The following is a 13,045-nucleotide window of genomic DNA, read 5'->3' as shown; positions in this document are numbered from 1 at the left end:
CCTTTAGTTGAATATTTTATGGCGTTGATAAGGTCTGCATATCTTTCGCATAAATCGGCCATATTTTCTACCACGCTCGTTTTATTGGTCTAATAAGAATAGGATACTTGAATGTTTTATATTTATCGTTGAACTTACGAGGCGTTTAAAATGCGAATTGAGATCTTTATGGGTTTACGGCTAGCGACCCGTTTCTGAGACATCATTGAAAGTTAATCTACGATTAAACAACATTAATTTGTAAACTTAATTTTCTTTGTAATACTTGTGTGATTTTGCATGTGTGACTTAAATCGAGATATTTTTAATTATTGTTCAATGTGTAACTTTTATTTTATTCTCTATAAAATGGGAGTAATTTTCACTTGTATTTAATACCATTTATTATTATTATTATTTAATCCTTTATTGCACAAATATATAAATAAGTGTACAAAGGGTGGACTTAATGCTAAAAGCATTTTCTACCAGTCAACCCACATTTAACTAATAGTCATAAAATATATTCATTAAATGAAATTCTATAAAGAGGAATTTCCATTATAATGGTGTTATCTGACACTTATTATAATATAACACTAGGTTTAACTGCTTAAACAATTGAAAAATCTTAATCATACGTATAAGTGCATACTAAAGCACTATTTTAATTGAAACATTAAAGCTTACGGCGTTTGTAGGTTCAGTTGAAGTATAATTATCATGCTGGTTCTATCTCTGAGTATAAGCTTTTACAGGAAACTAAGTAAGAAACGTTAAATTATATTCAACAAATAATATAGATTTAGGTAAATTTAGCATTTTGATCATCATAGCACCAATTAAAAAAAAAGTTTAAAAGCGTTTGTTTCCAAAACCATAAGTACCTATACTTTAAAGGGAATTTCTTCGAAAGGGAAGTCGTGGCCAGAGCTCAACTTGCTGGCCCACGACAGATAAGGATGGAAGCGCCTGGTGTCAGCCCCAGACTCCTCAGAGGAGTAGCGGGATTGAAGAAGAAGAAGAAGTATACTTTAAAGTTCGTTGGTACTGAACTGAACATAAGACGACCATGACAAGATCAACATTCAAAACATGACCACCGGTTATCGCTAGGCTAATGGAGTGAAGATGCCACGGTCATTAATGATGATGGATGCCATTCCCAGATTGTTTCCGAATATACCTTATAATAATAATAATAATAAAGCGGCAGGGCAGCTTGTGGCGAGCTGTTGGGCATTAGCGACCCCACCCACCCGATGCCGGGGAGAACCCCTGTTCCTCATCTCTGGCTTGCCTTTATTGGTTGTCCAGAGTGAACACTGACGAGGAACAGGATCTCCCACCTCTTGCTTGCCTTCAATGGCTGGCTTGAGTGGTGTACCGCTAGAGCAGCAATGTTCGAGGAAGGATGTATTACCCAGTAAGGTGCTTGTAGGGATCTTGACCGATAACGCGATTGTCCTGAGAGCCGTGGAATACCTCTCCATCCTTAGCACCTCATGCCATGTTGCCCCCTTGTTACTACGTCACTGTTATGTGCTAGCGACTGTTTTGGGGGGCCCATTTACTGTGTGTGCGAGTCACCCCCTGCCTTTTTATCCGTGTGTGAAACATATAGGTCAGGCAGGGGCCATAGTCCTTCCATAGTCCCAGTTACCCAGTCCATTTAGCACCCCATTCCATAACCCTGTATTAGTTTTCTCCATATCCTACAATAGTCCTGCACTAACCGGGGGTTTTCCTTGGGTTTACTTCTATAGTTTACACAGGGAAAATCGTCGGTTGGTGTCACATTTCATATAGATTAATGTTGTCAAACGGGCCTCTACGTGTTGGCTTCGGCCCCATGCACGCCTTCTAAATGCCCGGGACCCCATGGTCCCGTGACGGTAACGACACAACATAATAATAATAATATGTGGGGACATCTCACACACGGCCGTCCGACCCCAAGCTAGGTAGAACCTGTGTTATGGGTGTCGGACAGCTGATATATCTACACAAATACATATATGATATATCTACATCAACACCCAAGACCCGAGAACAAATATCTGTGTTTAAACAAATATCTGCCCCAGCCGGGAATCGAACCCGGGACCTTCGGCTCAGTAGTCAGGGTCACTAACCACTACGCCATTCGGTCGTCAACCTTCTCTGATATACAGGGTGTTGCAAAAGTAGTATAGCAAGCCGAAAGCTATATTCTGTAGAAGAGAATAGAATAGAATAAAATGCACTGGTGCCTACCCCAGAAGTGAGTGTTTACACACTGCCGGGCAATATATATAAATATGAAGTACATTTAACAGAGCATCAGGATATTACCAAGTGAAAACGGTAATATTTTGTTAAAATTTAAAATTAAATGTTTGAAAAAATTGGGGTTGTTTGGTTTCAGAATTTTGTGAGTGGAACTTTTTCCTTGCCCGTGAGTGTAATTGGGTTATGCCAAACTCAAAACGTAAATACTTAGTTCAGAATAAATTCCTACACCGACAAGAATTTAGTGAGTACAATACAAAGCTTGTTGCCCTACTTAACATAACACATTCCTAACAGGGTACTAAGTAGGCAAATTGTACTAATAGAAAGATAAGCACATTGTTAAGGAGACGAATCTATTATTTCATAAAAGCTAACATAGCATTTTTTTTTGCACACCTTTTACATTATTTCTCCTGTACTTCCTGTGGGTTGACTGGTAGAAAATGCTTTTAGCATTAAGTCCACCCTTTGTACACTTATTTATATATTTGTGCAATAAAGGATTAAATAAATAAATAAATAAATAACATAATATTTTATAATTAATATTACAACTACAATTCGTATTATAAATCCCATATTTATTAGTAACTATAATAGTCCTTCTTCTTACCATTACATACATTGTTTACCTGTTTACCTAACACCTATAGTACCTATATTATAATTTCAAGCACATGTGTGTTTTAATTTTGTTCAGGCCCTTAAATATGAATTCAAAACATTAGCAATGGCCCACCTACTTAGTCAGACGTTACTTTGACACCACGTCTATGTTTGAGTTAATAAAACACTTGTTTAAATGATATTGTAAAAATATGACGGAACAATACGTTCCGTTAATATTGGAAGTTACTTTTGGTCCTGCTCATGCAAAATAGATAGCATGTTTGTTTATGGTGCTATAGACCTGTACGTCTGTACATTCACCTACAGACAGATGTTTTTATTCAATTCGTTAAGTAAAGAAAAATTATAATACTTAACAATAAAAGCTTTTCCCAACTTTCCGGAAAGGTTTACCCATAGCACGAAACAGTGAATTAAAATTCGGTAAATAATAACATTAGTCTTCATACTCGTATACTTATGTTTATTGTTTATAATAATATGGTGTCCACATTTATTTCTAACTACACATTAGTTTCACCACAACTAGGAAAGCGTGGTCAACTCTCCCCGACGCATGGAGTGGTTAACCGAAGCTGAGTGCTTTTCAAAATTGGAACACCCAGGGCTAGCACCGAGAACGAATTAAAAGTTTTTATTATATATTGATTTATTTTCTTATTAAATATTATTATTATACATTATAATTATTATATTTAGAGCTTACCCTGGACGAGATTCGAACCCCCGACCAGGAGACCTGGGTGCAGGTTAACTACCGCAAGATATACGGAGTCTTCGGAACCTCCCGAGAATGTATGTACCTATATGTATTGAATATAATTATATTGAATAACAAAAAGGAATGTCCCTTGTATGTTTAAATTTATAACAGGTAGGTAAAATAGTATTACATTTTTGCAAGTAGAACTACGTGTGTTTCCGTGAGATTACAAGTAAAAGTTATAAAAGGCGTTTTCCTCAAAGTCGCAACAAACAAGTTCCGAGGTACAATATTCAGCTTTATCTTAACAAAAGAAAATTGCGTTAGCTGTTGAAGTCTTCTCTCTTCTCTACACGCACAAGAATACTTATCTTAATACACACACGCCAAGTTCGGCATAATTTCAGCAATATTTGAGAATAATCCTCTTTTAGTCCCATCTCAAAGACAAGACGACAAATATAATTAGCAAACAGACTACGGAATGAAGTTGTGTGCGCGTGTGCCTCACCTTGTTTGCATTCAGACTAATATAATATAGAATAGAGTATTGTAAAGGCGGCGTGGTATTTGTCAGGTGGAATAAGGGAAATGTTAAACAACAAGGGAGTACTTACGTTTTTACAAATTTTACTTGTTTCAAATAAAGTTATTTTTACCACTGGCGCAGCTACAAAATCTACGAGAGCAATGTAATGGATTACACAGATTGAGCCTCCGATTGGGAGTGAATGCCAACCGGAGTAAAATGCAAAATGTGTTTTTCGTGGGATTCTCTATAGAGACCGAACAAATAATTTAATTCATCGCGGCTATCGTACATTTTTAGTCCCCGCAGAGTTCACAAAGTTAAAAATACGGATGTTAACTAATGAAAAAGCTCTGTTTCAGTGGCGATATTGTACGGTTATCTACATTAGCTTCAACTGGAATTCCGCTTCAGTTAGTGCTCCGTTTTATTAAAAATTAGTTGGTATATAATGAGTTGCGAAGTACTCAATATTATATTTATGCCGGAGCTTTTAGCTCTGAAATATTAAATTCACTGTCGTGTTGAAAGGTGTCGAAGGTTCGCCGACTCTATTACTTTATGCACAACAAAAACGCCAGTCAAACAGCTCACAGAGTGAAAAACGTAATATTAAGATACCGCCCGAACTTAACTCTTGCCGTCATAAGATAAATCACTTTTATACGACGTTTTCTGTCGCAGTTCAATTTATGGAATGTCGTAACTTGTAAGTGCGTTATAATGTATTCCGCTTGTAACGGCGAATAGGAAATTCCGAACAAAATCGTGATAAATGAAAAAAATATTCGAGCGTTTCTTATATTGGAGCGTTTTCCCCGGGGAGAGAGACGAAGGTCTTTCCAATGACTTAATAATGAGTTCCCTAATTAACAATATTTACTTACTTCCATGGTATTATTAGTTAAAGAATTATGATTTTTAGGAAATAGCGTTTTTGGTTCTATTCATGTTTAAACACAATCAAACCCTTACCGCACACAACAACAATGCACTTCAAACACATTATCCGTACTCAGTTGTTTATGTTGGGATCCGGTTATGTGAATGGGACAGAATCAGCTAAGTCACGGGCTGACTGACGGGTCTCATGACAGGGTCTCATCGGGCTCCAGGTTGGACTTGAGCGAGATTGAGAGAGAACGGTGGGTGCAAGTGGTACTTTATTGATAAATTAAAACACATAAATATACAATTTATACAATGCGACAACGAACGTTTGGGTGGAGGAATGATTTCAGGCAAATTTTGCTTTTTATTTAGGTATTTGCATACCTAAGCCTACCCATGACTTTTGAGGTTTCAAAGTCGAGTAAATTTTAAATCTGTTAAAAAATAGTTCACATAAAAAATTATTCAAAAGCGGCAGGGTAGCATAACATAAGCATTGAGTAACCTACACCGCGTTGCCATGTTTAAAGTTCTGAGTCGCCAAAACTTTCCAGTCTTGTAAACATCGATACGGGTAATTTGAACCCCAAATATTGTATTTGCCATCGATTTGCCAGCTCATTTGCCTAAATAACTTTGTAAGTAGCTAAACAATATGAGATCGCTTTTTGACTTTCACTTGAGCCGACTCTGAAGTATTATTGTTTAGTCGGCGTGGGCGTACAAGTAAAATATTCCCGACTTTTGTATTGAGCTCTTTATTACTTTGGCTATTCATTAATAACCTTAAATTATTTATGTATGTATGAGAAATTCTGTTGCGTCATCAGAGCATGGTAAGGCGTGCTTGGAAGAAATTTTTGGCTATCATAATAATTAAGCTTAAACAAATCTTCTTATTTACTGCACTCTACCGCCCTTATCAATAAAAAGTTTGGTAGAATTAAATTATATTCTAACACTTGAAATAAATTGCCGAAGCTTTAGAATGGCCAGTAACGATTGAAAGGACATGAAAGTAATCATCAAATCATACCAGCCTCCATATATTATGCAAGTTAACTCGTAGCCATCAGTTCTCCAATATCGGCAGATAGATTGTTATAATGAATGTTTCCATTCGTTTGTTAGTTCGGCCGATGCCGGCTCCAATCGGGGCCAAATTACAGCGCAACATTCGGGCAAAGAAAACCAATAGCCGAGTTTCACGCCACTGGTTTTATTGAAAAGCTGCATACGTGCTCATTTTTATTTTTCCCTTCACCAGCAGCCACTATTTCAAAGCTATTTACTTCTCGTGTGTATTTTGAGAGCTCCGCATATTTTCATTCAAAACTGAAGAGCGTATCGCCAATAACTCTACGCATAATCGAATCGATTGTTTTGTTCAGAACATGTACTTTTTATATAAATGTTATTGTAAGTGATTCCGTTAGCACAATACAATGGAGGAATGTGGTGAGGTATCGTTCTACCCACAGGCCGTGGGCCACGGGTCGCACTCTGGAAGCTGCCGCCGTGGGTCGCCAGATGGACCACTTTTAACCGCCCAATCTGAGCCAGATAGAGATACATAACTTATGAAAAAAACATAAAAACAAACATAAATCTTACGCTCTATCCGTAGGATATTCCTTACACTATAATCAGAAGAGTTTATTTACGTTATGGAAAGCTTATATTTTGTCACGTATTCGTATAAAATTGATGAGTCACAGCCGAGCTGGGACTGCTGAGATCTATTTATTTTTGTAAGCTAGATCCGCGGTCACGCCCGCCGGTGACAAGGCGGTTGTGGCGAGATCTATCTGTTTGGATTACGTGACCCTGTGAGCTTACGCTGCTGTCATCTTACTATTATTTTGTTTTTGTAGTGATCCTTAACGTCGTGGTGTCCTGGTATTATTGTGGTAATTTCGCCGGCCCCGCCGAGGTCGGATGTTAACGTTTATGGTGCCGTAAACCGAGCCTCGAACACTCGAACAAAGGATGCCTCTATTGCTTTATACATTTCGCGACCCTGAATATGGACTCTAAGTGAAACATAGAAACTTTATTGGACTCTACGAATACACTATATATTCTAATTTCGGTAAATCTACCTAAGTATAAACTTAAGCCAATATTATGATGACGGCCAATCAGAAACTATAAGTAAGTATCATTTTATCATCCTTTAACACAACTTTTATATAATTTTATAACACGATTATAGAACGAGTCGATGTATAGGTAGTAGTAGGTAAGTGATAACCTAATTGGTACAGCGAAGCTTCCTAAATAACTGCTGAAATTCGTCAAAACTGGATCAGCGGTTTTCTTTCGAAAGAGTATCAAATATACACTCACTCACAAACTTTCACTTTTGTAATATTCGTATAATGTACCTAATTTTGACAACTTAAAATTTAAATTACTCATCAGCATAATGGTCTACGAATCTAGAGGTATACAACTATACATACCTACTTGTACCTAGTGCAAGTACTGATCGTTATACAGCAACAATATTAGTTTAACTGAATACCCGGCACCTATACAATGTACAGGATATCAATGTATGTACCATGATAAGCTTCCATTGTCCTGAATGGGATCGTTCGTATTGCATTAATATGCATAGTTTGATGGGAAATCAAACATGCATAAGTTAATTCGTGCTTCGTTCGTTCTGGGATTAACTAGATTATGGTGCATTTCTGTCGCATGTTATATACTGCATTGTAGTTCCACTGAATTTTTAAATTAAACTAGTAGCTATAATGTATTTTTCAGGTTTGGCATTAGTGACACACAAAGATTGTTTACCTTTTATGACTAGTATGAAAAAATACAGTATAGTGATTCAAATTATGTTATTAAATTATACTGAATTACTGACCCCTTGTCAAACATGAAACGTTTCCACAAATGGAAAAATCAAATTTGTTATTAGGTATACATGCATAGATGTATACCTAGTAGAATGGAAATACTACCAATAGCATTTTGTTTACAGGGTGTTGCGAAAGTGGTATACTAAGCCGAAAGGGGTGGTATGAGACCTGAGACCCTCATTTTCGGATATTCACGAAAATCTATTTTGGTACTCCAATAGCCAAAAGTAACTTATATCATTCCCATTCCACGGGGAAAGACATCTGAGACAAACTAAAACTACCCTTATTCGAATGATTAAGGGTTTAAGTCTTTCCCAGTGGAATGGGATATATTTCGATTTCGATTTCGAGTCACCAACTTTCGGCTTAGTTTACTTTTGCAATAACCCTGCATGATGATGAGTTTCGATACGACTGTCAGTCATCGTAATTCTTGACTCAACGGGGACAAAACCACAAACAATCTCTATATAGCTATGCACTTATACATAATATTGAAATCTTTAACCGTGATTTATGACGGGTTAACTTACAATAATTTTCACGAAAATGAGGCGAAAGTTGGAGAATAATTCTGTGAAGCGACGACACGCTACGAAACGTCCACGCAAATGATTAACACTTTAAATGCCCACTTTCAACGGTCCACCCGCAAATTGCAGTTTACGGCTTGCATATGCGAATGTGCCTTCAATTATCTTGTTAAGGTCACTTCAACCAAATTGTGATACAGGTGTGAAACGTAACTTTAATGGTGTGCTATTTGAGCTCGGCAGAGGGAAAGCATTTCAGCCTAACTGCCAAGTCTGAATGTTAATGCTCTTGTACGATTATCTTTGAAAGCGCTACGTTCAGAATGAAGCTGCTTTTTGCGCTGGCAACTAAAGGGTTAAATGGGTCGAACTAATGCGCACTGTCACTTTATTTACCTGCGGAATGAAACGATAAAAGCTGTGATGTTTATTTTTAAATCACGCCCATAGGTCAGTTTGTGTTGCGGCCTGCGATGTTAACGTCATTTAATTTAATAGCCACACTAAAATGAAATTTATTACACAAATGTAGGTATAAATGTGGTTTGTTGGCTCTTTGTTTGATTATGTATACACGATTGACAATTTTTCAGTCAAACCTTAACATATCAGATTTGGTACAGGTACCTACTCAAACCGTTTTTTTTACAACGAATTGAATTTAATAAATAAATTTCCGACTTGATGCATTTATAATACGATTGCTTCTCACAATATTTCAACTTTCAACAGCGATGTATGTAAATATTTTTCCGCGGCGTTTAGTGATGTCTCCGAGCTGCAATAAGAGCGACAGACGTAATGAGGAAAGCTGAGGCGGACTCGCTCCGGCTGGCCAGTGTAATATAGTATGTAATACCTAGGGGATACGGTCGTGTGTGGTAGCTTTGCAACTGTGTCGCCTTAAGGCTTGGTTTAACGAGGACGAGCGGCGCCGGTGAGCCTGACGCCACTGGGGGGTCACTCTATAAACCGATTAAATAACCAATCTGCAACCTTAATACAACGAGATAGAGCCGTGGTTCACGCACCGCTCCGAAGCTCCGGAAAAGCAAAATTGCAGTGTTAACCACGACTCTATCTCCATGTATTAAGCTTGCCGATTGTGTGAAAATTCTCGTCCGTTCGTTCGGCGATTTAGAGAATAACCCACCTGCTCCTTTTTTTAAAATTTGATTCTGCGTCTTACCTTTGAAGTTACTTTAAAAGCCAATATTTTTCTTCCCGAACTCACATGTGGGTTTTACGTTCAGTCTCACGGCTAATGATGTAGGCACTAGGAATTCATTCCTGGAATTAGCTCCGTATTAATCACGGCTTTGATTTGCTGTACAACCTGCTGAGCTGCAGTCATATGTCGATATTCATGATTTGTTACTATAGTGATTCATTTCTCTATTACGTAGCAAATCCCAGGAGTTAGGCCATCTACCTATATAAGCATATACAATGTAGCTGTATCTAAAGCAATAGATCTGTATTACGAATATTTGTCTAACTATCAACAAAGTACCTACGATCCCTAACCGCTTATTAAAAGTAATGACAAAGTGGAGGACGTCAAGACGACGCACGCCTGTCTAGAAAACTTGATGATAACTACAGTTTCCGCGTTCACAACTTATAATTAAACTGACGATGTCTTCCCAAGAAACAATTAATTAGACCATAACTGAGCACCGAGGCTCTGCGGCCGCCGTGAAGGATGTGGCAAATAGAACTTACAAACTACTGCGACCCGCTACATTGAAAGAAGCACAAGAAAACTGCTCCTTTACAGTTAATAACCTTTTAGACTCCTTTTACTGCCAAGCTGTAAGCTGTATGCGCTATGCAAAAAACTTCATCTGGGTACTACTGTTTACAGCTCCGCGTTTAACATCACATTGTTGTCCGCCTGTCTCCTTTTAGTCGCTTTTTCATCGCGCCTACACGAACTTGTAAATGACAATTCTATGTAACAATGGCCCGGTAATCGTTCGGTTTACTGCCTTTTTGTAAAGATGTGGTTGGTGTCCAGCAAAGTTTTACTTTATATTTAATTTATTTAGTAGGTACATTTTTTATTGCACAAATTTTAATACAAACAAGAGGTTTCAAAAAAGTTTTCGATCCGTGTGCCGTGCACCCTATATATATGCGGAGCACATGAACGCCACCGCGACCACGCAAAAAGTAATGCGACATTTATGCCAGTCCTGTAACAATTCATATCTCAAACGTCAGATTAATCTGAGGCTTAGCGCACATCGTTGATTGTGCGAATAATAATCCTCGTGCGCAGTTCTCGGCGAGGGACAGACGCGCGGAACAAAGCCTCCAATTACCCGGGCGAGCACGCTGTGGGCTTTTAGTGAATAATGAGCCGCTTATCCCGCGGGTGACGGCTTCACCAGGGCCGCCAGTGGGACCACCGGCGCCCAGCGGCTCCCCACGGTCACTGTGTCAACACAATTTCCCCACCTTTCCCTCGCTTGACATTCAAGAACAAAGCAGACGCGCTCACCTGGCGAAACCTATTCAAGCGCATACTTAGCCATGCTTAGCGAATGAAACGTCGGTCACGTCAAAAGCTTTTAATTTTCATAAGGATTGTCGAGAATAGGAAATGATGCTAACGATGCTTTGGCCCGTTTTCGGGTGAGACCGAGTGTTTTCAAGCAATTTTTGGAACACTTTCGCACCGGGAGTGTGAAATTACGTCTCACTCGATGTGGCTAGTGTATTGCTCGGAAATGCAGTTCAGCAAATAAACTTAAATGTGTTGGTATAAAACTTGTTTTTCCGAGTGCTTAAGTCGAGATCGCCGAGCAGTTTTGTAATGCATAGACAAAGAGCAAGTGGGGACTAATAAAAAAGTGGTTCGTTTATTTGTCTCCACCAAACGCTTATGCAGCGGGAACGGCGGCGCTGGATGCCGGGAAATTGTGCTTTTAAAACACAAGTGTATTTTTAAAGGCGTCTGTCTGATTCTGCTTATAATATTTGACTTGTTAAAGTCAAATAAAATAAAATATCTGCGAACTAAAAACGCGCTTCGCGTGGGTTTTCAAAATTATTCGGTTTAATTTAAACGTTTCTTTACTGCAATGTGTCATATTAGCGTCGAGATATGGAATAAGTAAGTTGTTTTTTTTTTATTCGCAGCGAAACATGTTGTGCAATACATTTGCATTTGAATCTGGTATTATTAAGTAGTTTAACTTCACTCGTTTGATATGGTTCGTGAGTATTTCCATAGAATTATGCTATTTGCCATCATATAATTCAAAGGAGCTTTGCTGCATTTACGGCACCTAAGTTGTTCAAGTTATTATTATAGTTCTATGTAGGTATAAGTTTTTTTTATCGTAATAAATATTATCGTAAAAATGACAATCTTAGTCCCAAAAACGTTTTAGTAAACTTTTAGTGCATACAATAGAGAAATGTTCGAGAAATTATAATTATAATATTCAGTTTAAATAGAGCTAGAAATTTTGCAAAGCAAATTAAATTGTACGTGTAAAAGCTATACATTATAATGAAAGCACAGGTAGCTTCTTCTGAACCTCTCGACTTTAAAATCGAGTTTAGAATTTTTATTGTAAAATGGCCAATACCACTATAATTATTGTGATATGCCGCCTTTATTCTATTAATTGTAATTTAGAGGAATGACTAGTGGTCGTACAAACTGTAACAAGTTTCAGAATCACTAGGTTAAGCGAATTTTTTTTTGTAAACTTTTGTAATGAAATAAATAAAATAATAATAATAAAATAAAAATAAATAATTATACTATTTGATTCTTTTGCAAGAAACATTGAGCATTAGACACGACTTCGAATTCTTTAACGACACGACGTCGACATCAACTTTGATGTCTCTCTTTGGTTATAAACTTGTAAGAAAACCCCAGCCGATTGTCGGCAATCAGGGCTTTTCACATTTCAGGTAAGAATGAATTAGCTTTTCCCTACAAGGTCATCTGATCGTTACTCCCACGCGAATCACAGCGACATCACATTAACCGTCGCCATTTTACATCGGAGAGCTGTTTCTTGACATAGAATCTAGCAAATTAAATGGGAGAAATGGGCGTTTTTATTGCATCGTTATGTTGGTATTTTGACTGGTGCTTTACGTACCATTTAATCGGGATCTTTTACGTGTCGCGGATGATAAGAGTTTCAGAGGTCAACGGTGAACTTTTTTATAATAACGTAACGAATTTTATTACACATAGCTACCTACATAAATATCTTAGGAATCCAAACCTTCAGCAAACCAATTGTGTGATTTTTGGGCGATGCAGCCACGTAGGGGTGCCTTATTACAGTAGTTGGTTGCGCTGGCACAATCGCATCACGATTGTTTTGTCTGGCGCAGCCGCCGACGCAATTTGTCGACGTGCCTCTTGTCGCGAATCTAACGAAGCTGCTGACGCGACACTATCGATGCCCGACCCGGAATTAGGGCTTTTGTTCTTTTCAGTATTTCGTTACAGTGTCTATTGTTTACCTACACGATTTTCTAACTCTACCATATTGTGTAATTGCAAACCTGTGTAAGTTACTCTTTTTATGGTTTAGAGTTAAGCGAGATACACATTTTTTTTAAATAACTCAATAAATTGTAGATTCCA

The sequence above is a fragment of the Plutella xylostella genome, chromosome 5 (genome assembly GCF_932276165.1).
Source record: "Plutella xylostella chromosome 5, ilPluXylo3.1, whole genome shotgun sequence".
In the NCBI taxonomy this organism is placed as follows: domain Eukaryota; kingdom Metazoa; phylum Arthropoda; class Insecta; order Lepidoptera; family Plutellidae; genus Plutella; species Plutella xylostella.
Note: the sequence above shows the minus strand (reverse complement) of the source record.